General features: G+C 34.6%; 1 protein-coding gene across 4 annotated transcripts in view; it reads right to left on the bottom strand.

Annotated features, from left to right (window-relative positions):
* Positions 1 to 19,477, bottom strand: part of LOC115219538 (protocadherin gamma-B6-like) — a 124,803-nt gene that overhangs the window by 94,706 nt on the left and 10,620 nt on the right. For 3 of the 4 annotated variants that reach the window (XR_005001979.1, XR_005001980.1, XR_005001982.1), the window contains exon 3: positions 1 to 42. This exon is cut by the window's left edge and continues 205 nt beyond it. The exons of the other annotated variant lie outside the window; for it this stretch is intronic. The gene's annotated coding sequence lies outside the window, so the exon portion shown is untranslated. The remainder of the gene's footprint in view (positions 43 to 19,477) is intronic. 4 annotated transcript variants of the gene reach the window in all.

Below are 19,477 nucleotides of genomic sequence, written 5' to 3' on the forward strand. Positions count from 1 at the left end.
GTTCCCATGGAAGGGATACGGAAATACTAGCTCAGATTTCAGCTGCGTATAAGTGGATTTAATGAAATGATGAGTCAGTTATAATTGTTTATGGACACATATATACACACAGACACACACACACACATATATATTGCATATATATCAATATCCTGTACATATCTATATCATAAACATATATACATAAATGTGTGTGTATACATACACACACACACACATGCATATATATATATATATATATATGTATGTACACACACACAAATGTATATCATCATCATCATCATTTACTGTCAACTTATCCAGTGTTGCATGGGTCAGACAAATTTTGTTGGGGCAGATTTACCTTAGCTGGATACTCTTTCTGTGGCCAACCCTCATCTATTTCTAAGCAAGGTAATATTTATCCCTGGCTGAACATGTTTTCATGTATGATTGGAAATGAATAATGCCATAGCAAAATGGTGATGTTTAGATTATGAGAGAGAGAGAGACACACACACACACACAATGTGCTTCTTTCAGTTTTCATCAAGCAAATCCACTCACAAGTGTTTGGTTGTCCTGACACTATAGCACAAGACACTTGCCCAACATGTCAGACAGTGGGATTGAACACAAAACAATGTATTTGAAAATCAAGCTTCTTAATCAGAAAGCCATGGGACAGAGCCCATGGTGTTTGCAGGCCCTCTGAGACTGGTGAGATCGATGCTGTTAGTGCTCTGTTTAAATGGGTGGATGTCAGCATCTTTGGAAAAGCACAACCAGGGAGGAGATTACCGATGATGATGCATCGAGGTGCAGTGGTATTGGAGTAGCAATGGAAAACTCAGCACGGGGTTGAAAGGAATTATATATGTGTATGTGTGTGTGTGTGTGTGTGAGAGAGTGAGAGAGGGAGAGAGTCTTTGGGAGTTGATTTGTTCAACTAAACCCTTTCAAAGCAGTGCCCCAGCATGGCTCCAGTCCAATGAATGCAACCAGTGAGAAATATATATATATATATATATATATATATATATATATATATATATATACATACATACATATATATATATATATATATATATATAGCTGTACACACACACACAACGCACACACACACACACACACACACACACACACACACACACACACACACACACATTATGACTGTTTATCAATAAGTGTTATTTAGATCTTCAGCAAAGAATATTGACTAAGTATAAATTGCAATAATGTCTTTCCTGTTGTTGTTGTTATTATTACATAAAAAAATTGTCTTTGGTAAATTCAATAACTTAGATGAGGTATTTATTATTCTCTTTCCACCAGAAAGTATTCAAAATAAAGTTATAACACTATTATTATAGTTTGATGTTCAGTTTCTGAAATGTCTTCTTTTATTCTTCCCTACAAAAATGATATATCAATTACCAAATGTTGCTTACTATGACACTATGGTAGAAATAATACATTGGAATAGTTTTTTTTTTTTTTTGTTGCTTCCTCATGACAAGCATAGAATCAGAAGCTTTTAAGGATATATGAGGGTTGTGATGTTTATGAATTTTCCCCCAAAATCATCTTTTAAAGGGCAAGAAATAGCTTCAATCTGGAATGGAACAGGTTAAATAGAATTTGACTCACCAGGCGTTTACCAGTATTCTATAGCATTTGTACATTTAATTTTTACTACAATATATTAACTGAAGTAAATTTCTTTTCACAAATATTTCTTTTATTTTGAACTTTTTTTACTAGTAACTCACAGCCTGTTAAGTTTCTTTCCAATTTTAAGCATAGTGGTGAATATATAGCAGTTTGTATATACTGAGCTGTGACCTATGGTGGAGACACTTTGACTGCACTTGCTTAGCTCGCCTAAATGTAATTACGTGCTTTATGAATGCACTACTCACATTTCAAAGTTGTAGCAGTATACGTAATTGATGAGTATTTCCTTAGATTGTAATACCTAGTTTAAAATTGTCTCTTGAGAATAGCTTGTAATGGGTCAGGCTCCATGAGTCTGATTAGTTTGGACATACTGTTGTGTGTGTGTGTGTGTGTATTGTTAAAAGGAAAGGGCAGAGCTTGTTAATGTATACGGAGACCCCATGACTGGCAGAGGTGAGAGAGGATTATCCTCAAACAAGAGACCTGGCCCAAATGCTTGCAACAAAGTGGACACAGCAGAAGGTAAACAAGGTACCAGGTTGTGATGTTTAACTGGCTGCCAAATTATGTGTACCACCTAAGTAGGTCTTGGTGGGGTTTGAACTCAGAAGGCAAATATCCCAAATAAAACACAACATATCCTTCCACTACACAAACAGTTTAACCACTCTGTACCCCTGGAGTAGTACTTTATTTTATAAACCTCAGAAGGATAAAAGGCAAAGTTGATCTTGGCTGGATATGAATTCTGAACATAAGGTACTAGAATAAATATAATGTTTTTCACCTTTTAATGACTCAGCCAATTCACAACCAACATCTGAACAAGCTGGTCTTGTGGAAAGGACTTGGAAATGGCTTGGCTTGAAACATTAAAATTTAAGTCTTCTCATTGTATATGTTTTCTCAAAATTAAACAAACAAATGAAATTAATTAAATTTGAGTCAGTTTTACTAGAAAGAACATGCAACCACTAAAACGGGACAAAATATGATGAAATAATTTCTGTACCTTCCAAATTTAAACTTCAAAAGAATACTCTGACCTTGGCAGATGAAAAAACATGAACTGAAAAATTTTGATGGTATTCTATTTCTTTATGCGATTTTACTTTTCTTTTTCATTTTACTCTTTACTTGATTTAAAATGAAAAAATATCCTGAATATACAACTTACAATTCAGGGATAATCTGTTAGCTTATACTGATAAAAACAAACATGCAGAAGCATGTTTAGAGATATCATTATAGAAGGAAATATGAAATTTTAAATAAATTTTAGATTTAATTAAATAAACATAACATATGGAGGAAAAAATTTTCTTTTTTACTTTATCACGTGCTTCACTATCTTACACCAAAAGAATTGGAACAGCTCAATCATATTGCTCTCATGAGAAATATAGAAAGTAACAACCAACACAGGAATTTTGACTGCATGACAATGGTCATGGGATGTTGAAATAAAAGACAAATCATCATGATTCTTCAGTAGAAGAAGAATGTACCATATGTGTATGTCCAACTCACATTTTACGATGCACAAACACTGACAAAAAACAGAAAAAGAGCCAGAAAACAGTATTCTTTTCTCATACCACTTGAAATGATTATTTTCAAGAAATCTTAATATCAATTATATCTAATTCTCTGTTGGATTTAATAAAAGAAAGCAGTCTCTTGTATTCATTACAATTTCATAGTAGTTATTATAAGAGAGACAAAAAAGAATTTTCTCAAAGTAACATGTAGATAAATGGTCCATATGGGGACTTTGTTGGACATAACACAACTTTTAATTTCTTTATCAAATATTCAACTTAATTTTACTTTTGAGACCCAAACACTATATTTTTCCAGTTTGATACACAACTTTAAGTGTTCAGTTGAGTAGCTTATTAATTAACTTGTCAGAAAGCACCAAAATTAATGACTATAAATTTAAATGGCATCACATTTTTCTGGGTCTACAAGACATTTTATCGTATAGTTATATTTGATATGATAAACTGATAAACTTCAGTTTATATTATTCGGTCTTATTTTATCAAAAACAAAATGGAACTACTTAATCAGTATATTGCAAAGAATTTGGTTTTATAATCCGTCATCTTCGTCATTTTTATGTCCACTTGTTCCATACTAGTATGAATTGGTTCAGACTTTATTGAGACAATATTCTATGGCCAGGTGCCCTTTCTGCTACCATTCTTTAAATTGTTTCCAAGTAAGAGTTGACAATGAATCAAATAACTGCTAGACATGTTTTTACAAAAGTAAACGTTGACATCACTTAAGTAGTGACATTGTTTTACACTTTAAGCATGTAAACAGAAAAAAAGACACACACGCATGGACACACAGCAGATTTCTATTCACTTTATGTTTAACAATTCAAAAACTATTGGTCAGCTCGAGGTTTAGTTGAGGACATTTTCCCACTGTCTCAGAGCAGGAATAAATCTACAACTTTGTGATCACTAAGTGAATTTCTTAACCACATTTGTATGTTTCTGGGACATTATTTCACCAGCAACAATTGATTGTACAATCAGCACCAAAAGATTGTTTCAATTCATGCTACAGCTTTAATTTGCATCTTCTATAAACTTCTAATTATTTTTAAGAAATCATGTTATTACATGCTAAGTGTGCGTGTGTGTGTATAAGGTCCTGGCACTTACAAGGCTAACAAAAAAACTTGATATTTGTTCAAATCAAAATTCCCTTAGAAAGAACTGGACTCACTCTACAATCTAATAAACTACATTAGATGAACGCTTGATATGATGAGTTGTTGTTCCACCCAGATACTAGCAGTACCTAGGTGGTCTTGGCTATGTGAGAGTCAAATATCCTGGTTAGGAACACATCATAGTGCTATTGTCAGGATGAAAACTGCTAACTTCTTGACTAGTCATCTGCTATTCTATCCATTTCAATGTCTGTGCTTTCTGTTAAAGATACTTGTAAAGAATGCTTTTATATATATATATATATATATATATATATATATATGCATACATATTCAAAAGTACCTTGGATTGTAGGGCGACCTGCTGTTCTTGAGGAGACCTATTGAGTCAAGTACATCAACATCAAAATGAAAATCAAATGAAATTTGTAGTTGTGATATCCGTGCTGGTGGCATGTAAAAAGCACCATCTGAACATGGCCGATACCAGTGACGCCTTGACAGGTTTCCATGCCGGTGGCACGTAAAAAGCACCGACTGATTGTGGCCATTGCCAGCCTCCCCTGGCCCCTGTGCTGGTGGCACGTAAAAAGCACCCACTATACTCACGGAGTGGTTGGCGTTAGGAAGGGCATCCAGCTGTAGAAACACTGCCAGATCAGACTGGAGCCTGGTGCAGCCTCCTGGCTTCCCAGATCCCCATCGAACCGTCCAACCCATGCAAGCATGGAAAACGGACGTTAAATGATGGTGATGATGATGATATATTTATGAAAGTAAGACTGATTCATTCTAATCTAGTGCATTAGTATTTTTGCCACTTAATCTTCGTTCCACTGTTTATATTTACAAGAATGTAAATCTAAAAATATGAATTAAGGTATTAGTCTTCAACTTTTCACAAAACCGCTGTGTGAACCATTTTGATCAAAACTAGAAAGTAAAACTATGTCACACACATTCAAATACATGCATGAGCATACATACACATACGTTTTCGAATGAACAGTGTAAAATACAAAATATTTGTATAGATTTATAGTCTGGCATACTATTTCTTTTCAAAGAACTCTGTTTATTTTACATTAAGAAAGATATTTGGTTACAACAATAATGCAAAATAAATGACTGAGGAATTTCTTCAATATAAAAATCATAAAACCATTTTAATCAATAACAAATTTAAAAACTAAATAAGAAATATCATATTTTATGCCTGGCTTTACTCTTCATATTTCAGGATGTCAATATTAATAGCAAGGTTAAACTTTTCACTTTTGTGAGATTTATTAATTTATTATTATGTAAAGTATTAATTTTCTGCAAATGAGCAATGAATATATATGCATTTTTAATGAAGAAAATTCAGTTTAAACTACCTAAAATACATTTTGGATTTAAATGTTTTCCTTCGTTTGTTAATATTTTATGAAAGCAAATAACGCATTCATAACAATTAGTGGTATTTCAATTTTAAAGAAAGGGTCACTGAAAAATCACCAATCATACATTTTATTTCTTTCCATATATTTGTGATACCTTCTGGCTGTTCTATTTTGCATTATATACAAAAATACATTCACAAAGATATCTTAAATATATATATATAAAAAAAAAAAAAAAGAATAGGATACTTATAGCACATCAAAGAAATAACACATCAAAGAAATTTGTATTAAAGAATTATATCTGGCATTACTATATTTTCTCAGAAATAAGCTGGATTTTAAAAAAAGAATTTTCATTATCAAACTTGTTTTTCAGAAAGTATCTTTAGATTTCTGTCTTAGTTTCACCTCTATTATCATTTTGCTACCTTTCCTTTATCTTACTCTCCAATTTTTGGTCTTCTTTATTGATATTATTGCATTGTTTTTATTTTTATCCCATGCTGCCTAATTTGGTTTCAAGTTGATGAATTAGCAGAATTATTATTGTGTTCGCTAGAATGCCTTCATTCTCTGCTCTCTGCACTGTAAGTTCGAATCCCACAGAGGTCATCTTTGCCTTTCAACCTTTCAGGATTGTTAAATAAAATATCAGCATTGGGATTGATTTCCCCACCCAACTCCTTCTTTCCCTTTCTGTTTCTCTTTCTCTCTCTGATTCAGAGCTCCAACCCTGTTTCAGCCTAAGAATTATGAAAAGAATATATGGTGTGTGGGGAATACTCTGCCAATTACATGTTAATTTCATGAGCAGGAATTCATTTGGCTCTATGGCTGAACACTGAAGAATTTACCAGCTTGGTTCTATGAACTTACTAACACTGTTTAGCTAATTCTGGATTATGCACAATATAAAATATATGAAGTGTCTCAGACAATGGTATTTCTGGTGAAATTGACAAACTGTTATCTAGTATCTGTGTATATTATCTTAGAATAATTTGCATATAGTAGTTGCTGTTTAGTCTCAGGTTAACCTTCATTGAACAAATGAGAGATATTTCTGCTATGACTATTCAATCTTTTTATTATACCTAAGAGATTTATCTAATGTGTCCTGATATTTTAAAGACATTAAGATGGGAATAAGGGGAATTTGGCTGGTATTTCAGCTATTTCACACTGTAACAGAATGCAAGAAAAGTAGGTAGGTTAGACACTGCTTTTGCAGTTGAAACGAAGCAGAAAAAAGCCTATAGTGGTTCAGTCATTATAGCACTAGGACTAATACCTCATTTGACCTCCTGTTGGAAATAACTGAATATGATTATTACAAACACTGAACACAAAGAAACTAACCACAGCTATGGTGGCAAGACAATGTCTAAGCTCTGATATTTGTTTGTTGTTTGAGAAAAGTTGTCATTTTTAAAACTTATAATGTAAAAATGGTGCTCATAAATGGGGTATTTTATAGTGTCATATTACTGTAGTCCTTAGACATAAGTACTTGTTAACAGATTATCTTGAACTTGAGTTAATGACTATAGAAAAAAATTAAGATACTAGTAATTCAATTAATGGAAAGAAAAAAATTATGAAGTAATTTTTATATAAAGTAATGTAAAGCTTTGTAGTTAGTGGGTTAGTGGCAATTGCAGTCTGAATGAAAACAGTAAGAAATGGACTTTAACTGAATTACAATGCTAAGCATAAAAATTGTATTGTTTGAAATAAATGGAGTAGAATAAACTGAAGAGATAAAATACTATTTACTTGGTTAGATCAGAAAAGAAGCAGAATGACAATATCTCACACTGTTTTAGATCACTGAATTCTTCTAGACATTTGAACTTTGTTGTAACCAGAGATTCATAGGTCATAATCTAAGACAGTTGTTTGACTTAAGGCAAGATGTGGTAATCAATGATATAGTTCAAGGAGTTTGATAAATGATCAGAGAGGCTAGAAATGACAAAAGATCTTGGTCTTTATAATCTTCCTTACAGAATCTATAAAGATAAAGATAACAGCTAAACTTTACAGTGAGGACTGGATTCATATTAATTTGATTGGTACAAGAATGACCACATTGTTGCATAAAGATGTGAGGAATGGGCATGCAGTTTTAGTCTGTTAACAAAACTGTGGAGAATGTTTGTGCAAAATGTGTCTTTGGTGCATTCTTTGAATGGTGAGTTTGAATATTCTTGTTTGAATATCAATGAAGAGGTTTCATCTAATTTATCAAGTTGCTATTATATCTGCAGAACAGACTTAGATTTTCATTATAAATCTTCTAGATTATCACTTTTTAGTTCATAGTAAAAGAAAAGGAGACTGATTTTGTAATTTGATCACTCCTTCTTTTTAATCTGGCTTGTCTGATATTTAGTATGGTAGGATATTTAAGGTGAACGGCAACAGTGAGTCACTTCATGAAATGTCTCTCCCTACTTCTGTGTATTTTAACATAAGTTAGCAACTAGCACAATATATGGCTTGTATACCACATGTGGCTAACTGGCAATCGCTATGCAGCTTATAATCAATTTGGAAATAATATTCTTGTATTTTTCTTTCTTTATTTTTTTAACTACTTATATATAAACACATAACAGGGAAAATGTAGTATCAAAACTAAAAATCCAACCACTCCTCCTTGTCCTGTAGTCATAATTCATAATTAATAGAAATATTCTAAACATTCATATATTTTGAGAATTTACTGAAGCCTGCAGCATTTTTATTAAAACAGTATGGTCCTTGCTGCTTTCTAAACTGTGCAGGCTTGTTGTAATGTCATTTCTTCAATATATCATCATCATTGTCATCATCATCATTAATGATAATAATCATAATGATACTAGTAACACTTTCTAATCTTGAATTGCTGGCCTTGTGCCAGCAATTTAAGATGAAGGAGCCAGTTATTTTCACTGACCCCGGTACTTGACTGGTACTTCTGTTATTGATCACGGAAAGATGAAAAGCAAAGTTGATCTCAGTGGAATTTTAAGCCAGAACATAAAATATCCAGAGGAAATGCCTCTAAGCCTTTCTGTCTGATGCACTAACGATCTGCTAGTATGCTGTCTTCTTAATAATAATAATAATAATAATAATAATAATAATACATTTTCCATTTATCATCAATGTTGGAAACTTGCTTGTTGGTCCATGTATTCCCTGCATTGCTTAGTTTGATGTTGAATACAAAATTTGTTGCATACAATTTTCGTTTCTCATCAACATTGGACGGCTTGCTGACTCTCTCCATCTCACTTCAGAATAGTGCTACATATTTAAATATTCATATTTTTTTTATTTTTCCACTTGGCCCTATGGTTGCAATTTGGACTAACGATATTGTATGCAGGAATCTAAGGACTAAGTTAAATTGTTTGTTTACTTCTTTTGCATGTATAATAACTGTAAAAAGACATTTTCAGATGATAAGTTGTTTCTACTTTGTTCTGCTTATATTTCCAACATTGAAAACTTGCTTGTTTTGGTGAAGCACCCACCCAATCCTGCCGCCCCTGCCACCTGTACCAGAAATCTTGATAAAGATTGAGGTAAAGATGATAGAAATAGTGACAGTGGGAGTAATGGTGGGATTGGTAGTGATAAGTGAAAATAATAATTACAGTGGTAGTAGTAATGATGAAGATGGTAATAATAATATTGATAAAGAAGATGAAGGTAAATGTGTTAAACCTAGCAGTGATGGAGGGAAGTGGCATGGCGGAGGACCATGAGTTGTATATTTTGTAAATTTCTTATTGTGATGGCATGGAGGGAATGTCTGGCAAGCTTCTGCTGTTGGTGAATGTATGCTGTTATTAGGTATCAAATAAACACACTATTTAAGGCGGTGAGCTGGCAGAAACGTTAGCACGCCGGGCAAAATGCGTAGCTGTATTTCGTCTGTCATTACGTTCTGAGTTCAAATTCCGCCGAGGTCCACTTTGCCTTTCATCCTTTCGAAATCGATAAATTAAGTACCAGTTACGCACTGGGGTCGATGTAATCAGCTTAATCCCTTTGTCTGTCTTTGTTTGTCTCCTCTATGTTTAGCCCCTGTGTAAACACACTAATAGTCAGATAGTTGGTGACTAAATTGGCAAACTCACCCAACATGCTTGATGAGGAGGGTTGTAGATGGATACTGTGTGGGAAAAAAAACAAGACCTGTAAAAGAATGAATGAACTCATACAGCTCAACGTCTATGAGGGTAGGTGTAGACTTTGGGCCTTGGTTGGCAATCCACCTAGCGATGGTGTCATGATAAAATTACTGGTGATTGCACAACCATATAAATGCTACCTCAAAATGAGTGGTGCCATTGTCAAGTAATAAGCATAAATGCATTAATGGAACTGTTAACAGGAAAGGAGTGTCTGAGCAAGCTCCAGCAGGTTGTCATCAGCCCATTGATCAGAATCAAAGTGAAAAGTGCAGAGGGAGAAAAGGAAATGGGGAAAACAGGTTGTGATTGAATGTTAGCTGAGATGTGAGCCAAATAAAAGAGGTTTCAGGAAACAAATGAAGAGAATATGGGATGAAAAGAGAGTTTTTGAAGCTTCCACCCAACAATTGATAGAGCAAGCAAGAATAATTCATATAAATGATTGGATTACAGGATTAGACATTGAAGAAATTCAAAGAAGGATAAAAGATTAACAGGAAGAGTGTAAAACAGTAGCAAAAAGTAGAAATGAAGGAATAAAAGATGAAGAAAATGAAAAAGGTAAAAAATCCCTATGTGATCCCTGAGAATGATGATGAAGTAAATAGTGAAGGTGATTTAGCAGGACAGGTGACAGTAAAGGTTGCATTGGGGGTGAACAATTATGAGAAGGTGATTCTAGAAATGCTGCTCTTTAAAATGTTTGGTGTGAACGATGAAGTGCCACCAAATATAAAGGAAAGTAAAGAGAACCACAGGTGAAGTAAATGGTGTTTTGAGCTTGTTAAAACAGGAGACATTAGGGAAACAAACAGGTCAATCATAGCTGCCGCTACTGTTGCAGCTGACATAATAGGATGTGAGTGGAAGACTGTTGAAGAAAAGAAGGGGAAATAAAAGAAAGAACCAAACTGGAGGAAGGGAACAGGAACGAAGTTGAAAAAGACACAGAAATGGGGAAATTAAATGGGATAATGAAAGGGAAAGTCAAGAATGAAGTAGTAATCAGAAAATTGAATTGACAGTACAGATTTAAAGAAAGGGGAAAGCAAATTGTGTTTGAAGAATTGTCACAAAGGGTGACGGCCTTAAAGGCTATATTGAAAAGATATGATATAAGATGCAAATGTTTTGCACAGAATAAGTTGTTTCAGTGAATTAGAAGGCAACGTTTTGGAGGAAATAGAGGGGAACAACACCAGGAAGTGATTCCTGATGTGGAAGAAAGTTAAGTATTTTAGGGAGTCCTTTGAAACGAGTCAGTGAAACATAGGGGCAATGCAGAGTGTTTAACTCAGTTGGAGAGACAATATGCGACTGTACAAAGACAAAGGGTCATCAGAATTGATCTGTATTCAATGAGACTGAAATTGAAAAGAAATTGGAAATTGGAAAAGATCTGACCTGGATGGAATACAAGGAATATTGGTTGGAGAATTCTACACAGTTGCATGAAAGGATTACTGCTCAACTAGATGAATGCCTGCAGCAGGAACATGTCCCTACCTGGATAAGTGGACGAGCACTGTTATGTTCCCAAGGACCCATGAAAGATAAATTAGTCAGCTTTATACCTATTAGGTAATGCTATTCTATATTTCTGAGATAAGGTGGCGAGCTGGCTGAAACGTTAGCACGCCAGGCGAAATGCTTTGCAGTATTTCGTCCGCCGCTGCGTTCTGAGTTCAAATTCCACCGAGGTCAACTTTACTTTTCATCCTTTCGGGGTCGATAAATTAAGTACCAGTTACGCACTGGGGTCGATGTAATCGACTTAATATGTTTGTCTGTCCTTGTTTGTCCCCTCTATGTTTAGCCCCTTGTGGGTAGTAAAGAAATATATATTTTTGAGATAAGTATAATTAATGTACATAATTCTTCATCTCAGATAAATTAGTATCAAATTTTCAACTTATAACTTGTTTACTACTTAAGTGGAAGCTTATGACAGGTGTCTTGGCAGAGAAATTATATAATAATGTGGAACGTAACAATTTACATCCAGCAGAACAAAAAGGATGCAGGAAGCAAAGTAGGACAACTAAAGACCAGTTATTAGTTGATAAAAGGAGGATTAGAAATTGTAGATGAAGTTTGATGAGATTGAATGTAGTAGGGTTGGATTACAGAAAAGCATATGGCATGGTGCCACACAGTTGGGTAAGTAAAACAATGAGGATGTTTGGAGTGGCAGAAAATATGGAGAAAATGGTTAATGAAAATATGAAACATTGGAATGCTGAATTGATTGGAGGAAAAGAAAGACTTGGGAAATGGAGGTAAGGTGATAGCTTACCTCCATTACTATTTGTGTTGATCATTATTCTGCTCAGTTTGATATTACTAGAAACCAAAATAGCTGATAATTTGGGAAAAAAGATATGATCAGATAAGTTACCTCCTTTTTATGGATGATACAAAGCTTTATGCGGAAAACGAGAAGCAACTTGAAAGTCTTGAACCTAGGTTTTTTTTATTTTACTTTTTCTTTTACTTGTTTCAGTCATTTGACTGCGGCCATGCTGGAGCACCGCCTTTAGTCGAGCAAATCGACCCTGGGACTTATTCTTTGTAAGCCCAGTACTTATTCTATCGGTCTCTTTTGCCGAACCGCTAAGTGACGGGGACGTAAACACACCAGCATCGGTTGTCAAGCAATGCTAGGGGGACAAACACAGACACACAAACACACACACATATATATATATACATATATACGACGGGCTTCTTTCAGTTTCCGTCTACCAAATCCACTCACAAGGCTTTGGTCGGCCCGGGGCTATAGCAGAAGACACTTGCCCAAGATGCCACGCAGTGGGACTGAACCCAGAACCATGTGGTTGGTTAGCAAGCTACTTACCACACAGCCACTCCTGCGCCTGTTTGCATTTTCACAAATGATGTAAGTATGGAATTTGGGATTGAAATAATTATGGATGCATTGTGTGTCCTATTCTCTACTTCACTGTTCTAAGTTCTATTCACGCTGAAGTCAGTCTCAGTGGATAGATATGAGGTGGCCAAGGGAAAAAGATGTTGATGTCGTCATACACAATATAGTTAAGAAAATAAATCATTAAAAATTTACTAATAAACAATAATTATATGGTGAAGGGAAGAAAATCTTAACTCAGAGTTAATTCCAATTTAATCTTATTTTAGCAAGTTTGGGCGACAATTCCTGATATGTTGTACCCTTGGCCTTTTTAAACTTCATTAGGAAAGCACAGACTTTTCAGTACTTGTCAGATTAAAGATTACAGGAATTACTACATTGATATACAATAACCTACATGAGTAGATGCCAAAAATTATTGTAATAATTTAAGGAAATCACCTAGTGACACTTTTGCATGAAAACTAACAGCCAAGTTAATACCATCATAACTTAGTAATATATACATATAGGTAGTATAACTGATTAAAGTATTGAATTAATTTCTAACACCATGAGACCAAATTTACTACATGCATTTTGTTGTGATTTTGGGGGCAGGATGTCATTCTATAATGTGTGAGTTTAAAGCACTGCTGGAAATAGGCATCAGATCATCTGAGAATGTCACTTTTGATTGACTAGACTCCTATCCATGGGACAGATGTATATCTCATATCTCATTTTTATGCCATAAAACTGCTATATAACTGGCACAACTAGTACTGTCTCTTAAAAAGCTTTTTGGAGCCTAGGAGTTGTTTGTCCCCCCCCTCATCCTTTCCCTTGGTGGTAAATAAAAGAAATTATCATCATCATCATTATTATTATATTATTATTATTGAGAGAGAGCAGTGCATGCCATCAAAGTGACACTGGGGTAAAATATACGAAGCCCAGTATACCCATCATGACTACCCCCGTCTGATAAGGTACACCCGCCCACATGCATCACAACCATTTGCGAAACATGGTGATCTCATATCAAGATAAACAGCACATGACCTTGCAGGTGGGTCCCAGTTAGAATTTTCGTCTGGTCGAGTAACTCATTTTTATTATTATTATTATTATTATTATTATTATTATTATTATTATTATATGTCAATTTTACATCAGTACTGAGCCATATTTAATTAACTATATTCTTCTTGGGCAAGCAGAGTGACTAAGCTGGCTGAATTGCTATTGCTGACCAAATAGTCTACTGTTAATATCCCATCAACGATACTGCATCATTTCCAGTACATTTAACCCTCATATAAGGATTATAGTTTGGCTCTAATTGCAGTACTTGTTCTATTTCACTGACAACCTTACACTAGCTTACACTATTGACTTAAAATCCTTCCTTGGTGTCATGTAGAAAAGAATGACATCAATCTAGTTGATTTTGCTCTAAATTCACTACATGAATATCATAAATCCACACTTAGCGTGAATTTATTTCTTTTATGATCGCAAGCATTCCTGCCAAGATCATCCTATCTTTTCCTATTTTTTCAGGCATTGTATATCAAAATATATTATCCAGTTCAAGCCTTGCTTGGTTCAACTTTGCCTTTCAGTTAATAATATTAATATTAAGCCTGAAATAGGTTCACTTCACACTGCTCTGTTCTGTTCCCCCTTCAAATGTATGCATGGAGAAATTTAAGAAATCAATATCCATGTTTGTAAAATATATGTCTCAGATAAAATTTTCAAACAATCTTCTCCTTGTATAATTTATTATCATAGCAAAGAGACACAGCACAAATTCTGAATGCTAGCACAAAATAAGAGCAGTTGTTAATGTAAAAAAAAAAAAAGGAATAACATAAAAATAAAGCAAAAAAAAAAAGAAAAGAAAAATTCTTTCTCACCAAATTATTTTGAGAATCAATCTAGTAAAGGAAAACAGTGTATCTAGCTCTGTCTCATAAAATATTTAGGGTTTCCACACCGCTGCTACATGAATGTTCGGATGCATGCACACCAATTCACATACACATTTAATTAGTTAATGAGCTAGAAGATTTCAATGAGTGTATATTTATATTTCATTAGAATATGTATAAACAAACAGTAATAAAGAGAAAGGAAACCTGGTGAGAATTGAACCCACACCCCACTAGTTAATTCTCTAAGTATAATTCCATTACACATGCTAACTATACACAATTTCTCTGCCTGATTATAAATTTACATAATATAATACATATTGTGTAACCACATAATGTTGGTCATTTTAGTTGAGGGAAGTGGTTATTTATTAACAAGTCTTCTCTATTTCTGTTTGTCTATGCATGTTCGCATTTAATGTGTGTGTGTGTGTGTGTGTGTGTGTTGTGTGTGTGTGTGTACATTGTACTCTTTGCAGAACCATTGCTCATTAATAGATTAATTGCTTGATTGGTATATCGTAGTGTATGAGATATATTCATTTCCCAAATATCTCAGCAAAATTTGTCATGCAACTTCACTCTGAATTGGATATTGCAAATTTGTGCAAGGAAACAAGTTTAGAATCTGACCAGAATATTTCTGTTCATGCTATGGCAAAAGAATGATGCAACTTCAAAGTGTATAAACTTATAGAATTGTGATTCACTGAAGAAAAAAAATTAGAAAAAATCATCACTAGTAAATTCAGCTTTTGTTGTTATTTAATTCCACATCAGTCTCTCATACAATTTAACATCACTATATAGCACCTTCAGTGTTATTAGCTGAATCCACTCTGTTGCAGACATTTGACCAGTCTATATTCCAGCAATGCCTTCCTTCCTCCCCACTATGAGCCTTGGAGACCTTATAAGGTTTCATAAGCTCTGATTTCTCTCCAGGCTAAAAGATTAAAAAAAAATACAAGCTCTCCTATTAAGTATAGCTGTGTAGTTAAGTTTGCTTTGCAACCAAATGGTTTTGGGTTTTAGATTACTGTGCAGCAAGAGTTTTCATCTATAGCCTTGGATTGAATAGCCTTGTGATTGAAATTTGCTAGAGAGAAACTGTGCTGAAGCTTGTCAACATTATCATAATTATCATTTAATGTCCGTTTTCCATGCTGGCACGGGTTGGACCACTTGACATGAACTGGATAGGCTAGGAGGCCACACCAGGTTTCGTAGTCTATTTTGGACTGGTTTTTATAGCTAGATGTCCTTCCTAATGCCAGCCTTTCCACAGAGTGTACTGGGTGCTTTTTACGTGGAACCATCACCTGTGCTTTTTATGTGACACCAGCACACATGCCAATGCTTTATACGTGGTACCTTGGTTTTAGGATTCCTGTTCTGTTCTGTTATCTCCATCACAAGATTCAGTGCTTTGAGATCCACTGACCCTTATGAATCTCAGAATGCTGAACCTTATGAAGGAGACAACAGAGGACTGAGATATGTGGCACATTGGTGTACTTGAGAAGACCTGCCCTCCAGAACATAACTGAGAACCTAAAACCAAGGTGTCACGTAAAAAGCATACTTGTATGTGCTGGTGCCATGTAAAAAGCACTGGTGCTCATGCCACCTAAAAAGCAGAGAGAGAGAGATTGCCAATAAATTGGTGCATTCAACAAAAATGCTTCCTGGTATTTATTCTGCTCAACTTGCATAATCTCTCCCTTGATATCACTCTTGATGCTATCATTCTCCAAATGTATGCTGTACAATAAAAATAAAGACATAGTATTTTTCCTTTTATAGGTTTGAGAGGATTTTCAGTTTTGCCTCTTTTGAGGATATGACAACCCCTCTAGTGCTGGTGCTACAATTAAATAGACCCAGTAAAAGATGAATAACATATGAACATACTAGACAACATAGTGCTAGTTATAGAAAAAGATGTTGTGGATAGAATGCCTCTCACCATAAAGCTGTTCATTTAGAGCTGACTTAATACTAAACAGCAATTTACCTTTTGTCTCTTCAATCAAACTTATTCTATCAGACCACACCATCATCCAAAATACTGTGCCGTAATAAAAATCTCTTCAACCCACATTCTTTCAACTTGAATGTGTTTCAGAGATTGATTGACTCTCACACTTTTTTTTTTGCCTTTCTGTGTTACCAAACTTCTTACTGTTACAAGTACACTGCATTACAAAAACGTTTGCACTTACAGAAATTGTAAATATGACTACTTATTTTGTGATAAGGCCTATAATTCAGCATTTACAGAAACTCGGGGAAATTTTAACAATTTTAAAAATCAAAATCATGTATTTACATGTGTCAAATATATATATGCAACAATAAAACATATATTTGGTATGATACTTTAATATGCTCGACTGCTCCTCTTATAATTTTTGTCTTCATAATTTGTATGTTTTTGTTTCTTGCAGTTTACTAATTCAGCCTTAAAATTTTTTTTTCCCCTACACCTTTTAAAGTTTTCCATTGCTCTCACCATATTTGTCAACATTTACCCTCTCCATCCTCATCCACTTTGTTGTGTATGGTTCAATTCATTTGAGCTTGTTTTTCATAGCACTTAACATTCTTACTATAACACCTGCCTACTTCCTGCTCTGCCTTCCACTTTATACATGCACCACTGAATCTGATCTGGGTTCTGATACTATCTTTAATCAAACAGTACTTCCTTCTACATCTGGCAGTTCCTACCCTTTAACATCACATCTTCATCCATTTCATTTTCTCACTTCCATTTTTGCATTCAAAGTGTAAAACCACACAATTTTGCTAATGTTGAACATTGCTACTTTCTCAGGATCCTACAGTTTTATTAATTAGTGTGTATTTTTTCGCCTATGAAAATCACTGTTGAATGTGACAACAAGCAAGTACAGAACAATGCTCTGCTCTTATTCAAATGAGTACAATATAAAGTACATTGCTCTTATTTAAGAGGATTTAGAAAAGGCCACCAGATGGAAGCGAAGGCAGTAATGTGAAAAGAAATTATAAAGGGGTTATAATATAGGATAGTAAACACAATTTTTTACAACTTCGAAAAGTAGAAAATGACAGACATATTGCAACAGCATTAATGTTTGTATTGGAAACAATGTTAACAAAGACAAAATTAGGTCATGTGCTCAAGCAGCTACTCTGTTACCTGTCTACACATTGCTTTTTTAAATATACATGATGTCCCAAAAGTCACTGATCATCATCATCATCATCATCGTTTAACGTCCGTTTTCCGCGCTAGCACGGGTTGAACGGTTCGACCAGGGTCTGGGAAGCCAGGGCTGCACCAGGCTCCAGTCTGATCTGGCAGTGTTTCTACAGCTGGATGCCCTTCCTAACGCCAACCACTCTGCGAGTGATGGGTTTTAATTTTAAATAACTTACTTAACTTTACAAATAAATGCATGAAATTTTGCTACACTATAAAGCACATAATGTAAATTAATATGCACAAAGTCAAATTTGCAAACCACTACATCACATGTGAAAAATTATGTTGCTTAAATGACAGCCATTTTCGGCTTTGCATGCATGTGCTCTTTCAAAACTTGCGCCATAACACCCTCAAGAGTTTCAGACCCCACCTCTCTGATTTCTCTATTGATGTTCTCCTTCAGTTGCACCAGGGTCTCCAGTTTATTGACGTAGACCCTCTCTTTTAGATATCCCCACACGAAAAAATCTGGGCTAGTAAAGTCTGGGGAATGTGAAGGCCAGTTTACATTGCCGTAGAGGGAGAGTATTCTCTCTCCAAAGCACTACCGTAGCAACTGCATTGTTTCTCTTGCAGTATGAGCAGTTGCTTCATCTTGCTGGAATCATGTGTGAGGTCTACTTTGAATGGCCTTCACATTCTGCGGGCTTGACTAGCCTGGATTTTTTCTTGTGGGGATATCTGAAAGAGAGGGTTTACATCAACAGATTGGAGACCCTCATGCAACTGAAGAAGAACATAAATAGAGGGACCAGAGAAGTGATGTCTGAAATTCTTGAGGGTGTTATGGTGCACGCTTTGGAAAGTGTGTGAAGCTGAAAATGGCTGCTATTTAAGTGATGTCATTTTTCACCCGTAATGTAGTGGTGTTGCAAAATTTGACTTGTGCATATTAATTTCCATTATGTCCTTTATATTATATTAAAATTTCATGCATTTATTTGTAAAGCTAAGGAAGTTATTAAAAATTGAAAAACCCTCAGTGACTTTTGGGACATCCTGTACATCTGCTATAACACTTAATATGGAGAAGCTCATGAGTATGTGGATCAATGATCAGACTGGACATAATATGGCAAGAAATATGATAATCATTTAAGTCAAAGCTAAAAGTTTGCATGAAGATTTGCTGAAAGAAGATACAACTTATGCAAAATATTTTCTGGCCCCTTAAAAGCTGGTTTGAAAACTTTAAGAATTGCTTTAATTTCTGCAACATTGAAAATCACTGATGAAGCTATTAGTGTCAGTACAGAGAGTGCAACTTACTATACTGAAGGGATTAAAAAAAAAGATGAAGAAAAATTAAAATTAGTCTTTAATGCTTCCAAAAATTGTCTGAGGGTTCTTGTGAATGAAAGTGCTGTCGGTGATATGAAGTTAAAGATCCTACTTGTGTTTCACTCTGAAAATCTAAATTCTAGCTTTGACTTATATGACTATCATGTTTATTGGTAGATTATTTTCA

Source organism: Octopus sinensis, linkage group LG14, assembly GCF_006345805.1.
Source record: "Octopus sinensis linkage group LG14, ASM634580v1, whole genome shotgun sequence".
In the NCBI taxonomy this organism is placed as follows: Eukaryota; Metazoa; Mollusca; class Cephalopoda; order Octopoda; family Octopodidae; genus Octopus; species Octopus sinensis.